Raw genomic sequence first — 9045 nt, 5'->3', positions numbered from 1 at the left:
ACAGAGAAAAGAGTAGCAGGGGGCACATACCCTTTATTTGGAGAATTCTTTGAAGTAGAGGGTGCTTTCTTCAAATGTTCTGTCAGCAAAGATCTGTACATTTCTTTCATTTGCGGATCTGTAGCAGCCATCATTTGTGCAAAAATGTTCTTACTGATTTCATCATAATCAGTCTTCATCATCCTGACTGCATTGCATGTACAAATATCAGGATCATCACAATCACAGTATTTACATTCTGTACAATGGGGATCATTACAGAATTCTTCATCAGATGATTCATCTGAATTAACAAAATTAAGTTCATTTTCAGATTCTAAATCAGAAGATACCAATTCATCACAGCTACTAGGAAGATCGAATGAATTTATCTTTCCTTTCTTATTTCTATACTGGACTTTCTTTTTAGAAGAGTCTTTCTTTTTATTTGGACAATTTGGAGCTGTGTGACCTTTTTTGTTACAGTTGTAACAAATTATTTCTCTATCCTTAGAAAACATCTTTGTATGCTTGTAAGGTTTTGCTTTGTAATGTTTTCCTTTTGGCTTATCTTGGGAGGTCTGGGTATTCTTCTTGAATTGTCTTTTTCTCCTCTTATGCCCCTCAAAATTTCCAGCTTTACCAAGATGCCATTGTTTGCAAAGCTGTTGATATCCATGTGGCTTTTTAGGATTTGTGGCAGCTCTTGCAATCTTCATTTGTGAACATAATTCAACAATGATTGCTTTTACTGCTTGTCTGATTATGCCAAATTTATAGTCTCTAATCTTGCCTGGTAATTTATTTACAATTGCTGAAGAGACCCATTGGGGAAGAGATGAAACAAAAATTTCCTTCCATTTTGGCTCAAGAATGAGATCTGGAGTCAAAGTATGCAATCTATGAAGGAATTCATTAAAATATTCATCAAAATGTTGCATATTATGCAATCTCATGGCCAGCAGAGTGATAGTTGTAATATCATTGGTTATCTGGGGGAATCCAATGAAATTAACTGTGATAGCATAAAGGAGTTTTCCTATCATATTATTGACAAGCAAACTAGTGACAGGATCTATGTGAGTAGATCCATCTTCATTTTCAACAACTGATCGTTCCCATCCTGCAAGGAGATTAGGATCCTTAACTGTCTCAGCTTTTAGCCAAGAATCCAATGTTCCTTCAAATCCTCCTATTATTCTCCTTGTGGCATTGATAGGTCCTATGTCATCTGCAAGATAAGTCCTATAACATACAAGCATGGAATGTAAAACAGACATGATCTCAGCCTCTGTTCAATTATCAATATTCCATGAGTAAGTAGCATTTGCAGACCAATCCTTATGGTATTCAGACTTCATAAGATCTCTTCTGTCAGGAGCAAGATTCCAGGTAGTTTGCCATCTTGACCTGGATGATGTAGCATTAACTTGATTTTCATTATCAAGTTGATCTTGTTCTTGATCTGTCAAAGATAAGTTATTGATACTGGTTTCAAGCTCTTCCATTTGTGGTTCTGCCTCTATTTTGTGAAGAGTCATATCACCAAAGGATGTTTCTGTTTTGTGAAAACTTGTATCAAAACTTTCTTCTTCTTCTCTAGTATAGGAATCTTCATTCACCAGATTAGAAGATTCTGGTTTGCTGGATTCACTAGTCTCTTTAGAGTGTTTTATGACAGGCTGTGGGCTAAAGAAACTGGGGTTTGCAAACAGAGAATATGGATGAGAAGAGGTGGGTGGTGGAAAGGTTATAGAGTTTGGTGTTCTAATAAGGCTTTCCACAGAAGGAGTAATAGAATATGGGACAGAAGTCTTAGGTTCTGAAAATATAGTTGCTGATTTATAGGTTTCAACCTTAGGCTTCTTTTTCAAGGATTCTATCCCTTGAGTTACTTCCCAAACTTGTTTCTTTACAATATCAAGGGAATTACTGATCTTTACTATTTCCTTTCCATGAGCATTGGTAGCATCATGGGTCTTCTTATCAATCTGCCCTGTTTGTAAAGATAATCTGTCAAGACTCTTAGCAAGAGCCTTATCATTTTCTGCCAAAGTATTAACACTGTTATTCAAACAGACTGTATTATAGTCTTGTTTTCTCAAGATACTTTCAAGCATAATCTTCATTTCAGAATTGGCAGTTTCAATATTTTCAAACTTAGAACTGACAAATTTCTCTAGACTGGATAGAGCTAAATTTGTCCAGTTTGTAGCAGCAACAGCATCTCTTGCTACTAGATTATGATCATCTACATGAGATGGGAGTAATTTATACAATTTCCCATCTTGACTTCTAATCACAAAATTTTTCCAAGGAGGGAACTCTGTGTCTGTTTCTAAAAGATTTCCATCAAGGAGTTCCCACTTGTGTTTACTTGGGGTCCCAGTCCGCATCATGTTTACTTGGAACTGAGAACATATTTTCCTTAATAATTTTTTTCCTTCTATTTGAACAGCAATCAGAGATCTGGGAATGTTTGACTTGCTTAACATACTCTGAATCTTTGGCTGAAAAACATGTGCTTTCAAAGGAGGAGGAATTACTACTGGATTTTCTTTCAGTTTTTCTTCTCCAAATTTTTCTGGATCCTTGATTTTTTTCTGTTTAGCCTGGTTCCTGAATTGCTTCATCAAGGATTGTTCTATGATATTTGCAGAAGGGTAATACCATTCATAGAATGATATCCATTGATTTTTTGCCTTCATCCATTCTTTCCATTTTTCAACATTCTGTCTATTGAAGGCAGGACGATCATTTTTTGGAAGAAGCATTACTTCTTCAAAATACAAGTGTTCTTTTTCATGTGTAAACATATCCCAATTGAACATTTTCTTTTTCCATTGATCATCAGGATCATATGGACTGATTCCTTTAAAGATTTTTAAAAAGGCAATTATCTCTGAATCAGAAGGAATCTCTACATGTCTTGGAATCTTATCAGTGGGATTTCCTCTGTATTCAGGAATAGGTGAAGAATCAATATAACCTAAACCGTAAGTAGAAGAACTGGATACAGTATGTACAAGTAGTTCTTCTTGTGGATTAAAAAATACAACCTTTTTGTAATTTTCTTTAGATGAGTCGGATGAAGGAGTAAATCTGATCATATTTATTCTATGCCGATCTGACGACTCACCATGTGGAGTTGGTGGTTCTGAAGAAAATTGACAGAAGGTTTTGGAGCAGTGTGGATGGTCACAGACTGAGCTAAAAGGCTGATATGAGCTTGGCTGTGAAAACATTCTTCTGATAGAATCATACACTGCTTGGTCTATTACAAACTGTGGGGGTGCAGGAGATTGACCAGGATGTAACTGACTGATTGTAGTAGGAATGGCAGAGATAGAGGTAGAGGGTCCTTCATTGTGAACTCTAGGGAATCTTGTGGTAACTTTCCCATCTATCTCTGTTATTATTGACTGTGCAGCAGCAACAGGTTTCTTCGTAGGCTTTCCCCAATTGGTTACCCAATCATCAGGTGGACATAAATCATTTCTGGAGACATAGACTGGTGCTACTGGATTGCAAGATGAATCATACTGGATAAGAGTAACTCGGCCTTCATCTTTATTAGGAGTATGCAGAATAGCAGGGATTGTTGTGTTATAAAACCTAACACAAGTAATATAAAATATGGCCAAATTTTTTGATTTTGCTTTGAAATTTTGATACCCAGCAGTCTGGATACCTAAGGTTAGGCATTGCAGGACGTTTGGGTCATCAAGTGCAACAGAGAAATCTGGAAAAACATCATACTGTACTGGGCCTTCAGCAAGGCTTGTTTCAATGCCACTTATCATAGCCTGGGTGAATGTGGTCCATCGATTGTCGAATAGGGCTGAGAACACATAAGCTTTTTGTCCTTTTCTATGTAATGCATTCAGTCCTATCCTCACCATCCCCAGATGGACATACTGGTAACCAGCTTTGAGAGCTGATTTGATATGTTTAGCTTCCAGGAGAGATATAGTTAACATAGCATTCAAAGTTAAATCTGCTTTGATGGATTTTTCTTTGATTTTTATCTGACTCATGGCACGTAAATTAAAAGAGGATAAATTTCTGTATACATCATGTGGAGATACTGGGGGAAGTTTCCAATTAACAGAGGGATCTATTTCTTCTTGTTCTATGATAGCAGAATTTCCAGAAGAGGATTCAGATCTACAAAACCCTTCTGATTCTATTTTTGGATCTAAGCACTTTAGAACTATGAAAGAGGAAGAAAAAAAGTGGCTGAACCATTAGGAAAGTCTGAGAGTTTGTCTATAATCTCTGAGGCAGAGCCTGTCTATTGCCAGGAGCTTCCGGTAATACTTGTTCCTTGAGAACGGTAGAAAGTCCGGTGAATGCGTAGACAGTCAATCTCTGTAAGGAGATTTTTCTTATGTAATATCTGCATCCATATAATAAAAATTCCAGTTCAAAATTCCGCAATCTTGCTGTGTTCATTTGCTTGTTAAAGGTCCTGTAAGAGATGGTATCAGAGCCAGTATTGTTTGAGTTGATATTTTGCTGTGAGATATTGTCTGAGTGAAAGAATTCGCTTGAGTCCTGAATAGCGTTCGAGCTCGTTGTTGCCGGTGTGGGCTTTGGAGAGCGTTGAAGACGTTGGACGAGAATTTGCCGCAATTTCTCCTTCAGAAGAAGACCGCAATTCTTCTCATCATTTTCTGCAAGACTTTTGAAACGGGTATTTATCTATTCTAAAATGGATGCTTCTAGACATTCTTCAGCTGAATCTTCTGATTCTATTTTTGGATCTAAGCACTTTAGAACTATGAAAGAGGAAGAAAAATCAAAATCTGCATTAGAAGGGTTATGTAGATCTGAATCCTCTTCTGGAAATTCTGCTATCATAGAACAAGAAGAAACAGATCCCTCTGTTAATTGGAAACTTCCCCCAGTATCTCCACATGATGTATACATAAATTTATCCTCTTTTAATTTACGTGCCATGAGTCAGATAAAAATCAAAGAAAAATCCATCAAAGCAGATTTAACTTTGAATGCTATGTTAACTATATCTCTCCTGGAAGCTAAACATATCAAATCAGCCCTCAAAGCTAGTTACCAGTATGTCCATCTGGGGATGGTGAGGATAGGACTGAATGCATTACATAGAAAAGGACAAAAAGCTTATGTGTTCTCAGCCCTATTCGACAATCGATGGACCACATTCACCCAGGCTATGATAGGTGGCATTGAAACAAGCCTTGTTGAAGGCCCAGTACAGTATGATTCATCATGCAATCCAGTAGCACCAGTCTATGTCTCCAGAAATGATTTATGTCCACCTGATGATTGGGTAACCAATTGGGGAAAGCCTACGAAGAAACCTGTTGCTGCTGCACAGTCAATAATAACAGAGATAGATGGGAAAGTTACCACAAGATTCCCTAGAGTTCACAATGAAGGACCCTCTACCTCTATCTCTGCCATTCCTACTACAATCAGTCAGTTACATCCTGGTCGATCTCCTGCACCCCCACAGTTTGTAATAGACCAAGCAGTGTATGATTCTATCAGAAGAATGTTTTCACAGCCAAGCTCATCTCAGCCTTTTAGCTCAGTCTGTGACCATCCACACTGCTCCAAAACCTTCTGTCAATTTTCTTCAGAACCACCAACTCCACATGGTGAGTCGTCAGATCGGCATAGAATAAATATGATCAGATTTACTCCTTCATCCGACTCATCTGAAGAAAATTACAAAAAGGTTGTATTTTTTAATCCACAAGAAGAAATACTTGTACATACTGTATCCAGTTCTTCTACTTACGGTTTAGGTTATATTGATTCTTCACCTATTCCTGAATACAGAAGAAATCCCATTGATAAGATTCCAAGACATGTAGAGATTCCTTCTGATTCAGAGATAATTGCCTTTTTAAAAATCTTTAAAGGAATCAGTCCATATGATCCTGATGATCAATGGAAAAAGAAAATGTTCAATTGGGATATGTTTACACATGAAAAAGAACACTTGTATTTTGAAGAAGTAATGCTTCTTCCAAAAAATGATCGTCCTGCCTTCAACAGACAGAATGTTGAAAAATGGAAAGAATGGATGAAGGCAGAAAATCAATGGATATCATTCTATGAATGGTATTACCCTTCTGCAAATATCATAGAACAATCCTTGATGAAGCAATTCAGGAACCAGGCTAAACAGAAAAAAATCAAGGATCCAGAAAAATTTGTAGAAGAAAAACTGAAAGAAAATCCAGTAGTAATTCCTCCTCCTTTGAAAGCACATGTTTTTCAGCCAAAGATTCAGAGTATGTTAAGCAAGTCAAACATTCCCAGATCTCTGATTGCTGTTCAAATAGAAGGAGAAAAATTATTAAGGAAAATATATTCTCAGTTCCAAGTAAACATGATGCGGACTGGGACCCCAAGTAAACACAAGTGGGAACTCCTTGATGGAAATCTTTTAGAAACAGACACAGAGTTCCCTCCTTGGAAAAATTTTGTGATTAGAAGTCAAGATGGGAAATTGTATAAATTACTCCCATCTCATGTAGATGATCCTAATCTAGTAGCAAGAGATGTTGTTGCTGCTACAAATTGGACAAATTTAGCTCTATCCAGTCTAGAGAAATTTGTCAGTTCTAAGTTTGAAAATATTGAAACTGCCAATTCTGAAATGAAGATTATGCTTGAAAGTATCTTGAGAAAACAAGACTATAATACAGTCTGTTTGAATAACAGTGTTAATACTTTGGCAGAAAATGATAAGGCTCTTGCTAAGAGTCTTGACAGATTATCTTTACAAACAGGGCAGATTGATAAGAAGACCCATGATGCTACCAATGCTCATGGAAAGGAAATAGTAAAGATCAGTAATTCCCTTGATATTGTAAAGAAACAAGTTTGGGAAGTAACTCAAGGGATAGAATCCTTGAAAAAGAAGCCTAAGGTTGAAACCTATAAATCAGCAACTATATTTTCAGAACCTAAGACTTCTGTCCCATATTCTATTACTCCTTCTGTAGAAAGCCTTATTAGAACACCAAACTCTATAACCTTTCCACCACCCACCTCTTCTCATCCATATTCTCTGTTTGCAAACCCCAGTTTCTTTAGCCCACAGCCTGTCATAAAACACTCTAAAGAGACTAGTGAATCCAGCAAACCAGAATCTTCTAATCTGGTGAATGAAGATTCCTATACTAGAGAAGAAGAAGAAAGTTTTGATACAAGTTTTCACAAAACAGAAACATCCTTTGGTGATATGACTCTTCACAAAATAGAGGCAGAACCACAAATGGAAGAGCTTGAAACCAGTATCAATAACTTATCTTTGACAGATCAAGAACAAGATCAACTTGATAATGAAAATCAAGTTAATGCTACATCATCCAGGTCAAGATGGCAAACTACCTGGAATCCTGCTCCTGACAGAAGAGATCTTATGAAGTCTGAATACCATAAGGATTGGTCTGCAAATGATACTTATTCATGGAATATTGATAATTGCACAGAGGCTGAGATCATGTCTGTTTTACATTCCATGCTTGTATGTTATAGGACTTATCTTGCAGATGACATAGGACCTATCAATGCCACATGGAGAATAATAGGAGGATTTGAAGGAACATTGGATTCTTGGCTAAAAGCTGAGACAATTAAGGATCCTAATCTCCTTGCAGGATGGGAACGATCAGTTGTTGAAAATGAAGATGGATCTACTCACATAAATCCTGTCACTAGTTTGCCTGTCAATAATATGATAGGAAAACTCCTTTATGCTATCACAGTTAATTTCATTGGATTCCCCCAGATAACCAATGATATTACAACTATCACTCTGCTGGCCATGAGATTGCATAATATGCAACATTTTGATGAATATTTTAATGAATTCCTTCATAGATTGCATACTTTGACTCCAGATCTCATTCTTGAGCCAAAATGGAAGGAAATTTTTGTTGCATCTCTTCCCCAATGGGTCTCTTCAGCAATTGTAAATAAATTACCAGGCAAGATTGGAGACTATAAATTTGGCATAATCAGACAAGCAGTAAAAGCAATCATTGTTGAATTATGTTCACAAATGAAGATTGCAAGAGCTGCCACAAATCCTAAAAAGCCACATGGATATCAACAGCTTTGCAAACAATGGCATCTTGGTAAAGCTGGAAATTCTGAGGGGCATAAGAGGAGAAAAAGACAATTCAAGAAGAATACCCAGACCTCCCAAGATAAGCCAAAAGGAAAACATTACAAAGCAAAACCTTACAAGCATACAAAGATGTTTTCTAAGGATAGAGAAATAATTTGTTACAACTGTAACAAAAATGGTCACACAGCTCCAAATTGTCCAAATAAAAAGAAAGACTCTTCTAAAAAGAAAGTCCAGTATAGAAATAAGAAAGGAAAGATAAATTCATTCGATCTTCCTAGTAGCTGTGATGAGTTGGTATCTTCTGATTCAGAATCTGAAAATGAACTTAATTTTGTTGATTCAGATGAATCATCTGATGAAGAATTCTGTAATGATCCCCATTGTACAGAATGTAAATACTGTGATTGTGATGATCCTGATATTTGTACATGCAATGCAGTCAGGATGATGAAGACTGATTATGATGAAATCAGTAAGAACATTTTTGCACAAATGATGGCTGCTACAGATCCGCAAATGAAAGAAATGTACAGATCTTTGCTGACAGAACATTTGAAGAAAGCACCCTCTACTTCAAAGAATTCTCCAAATAAAGGGTATGTGCCCCCTGCTACTCTTTTCTCTGTTGAAGCCTTAACCAGACAATTTAAGAATGAAGATTTTGGAGAAGACTTGCCACAAACTTTACCTGCAGTGCATCAAGCAATAAAAGAACTGAGAAAAACAATCAAAGAGAATAGGAGATTGTGTGTTGAAAGCCACAATGAGTTAAGCCTAAAGATGCTCAATGCACAAGCTCCTCCTGCTTCTTCATCACAAGGTCCTATTTCAGGAAAGACAGAAAATTGGACCTATCATATGGGGCCAGTTCAACAGCAGCATAAAAAAGAAGAAGAAGAAGAAGAAGAAGTAGCAAGAACAGATTTTGGATG

Source organism: Pinus tabuliformis, chromosome 8, assembly GCF_031772625.1.
Source record: "Pinus tabuliformis cultivar Carrire ecotype Pingquan chromosome 8, CPIR1, whole genome shotgun sequence".
NCBI lineage: Eukaryota > Viridiplantae > Streptophyta > Pinopsida > Pinales > Pinaceae > Pinus > Pinus tabuliformis.
Note: the sequence above shows the minus strand (reverse complement) of the source record.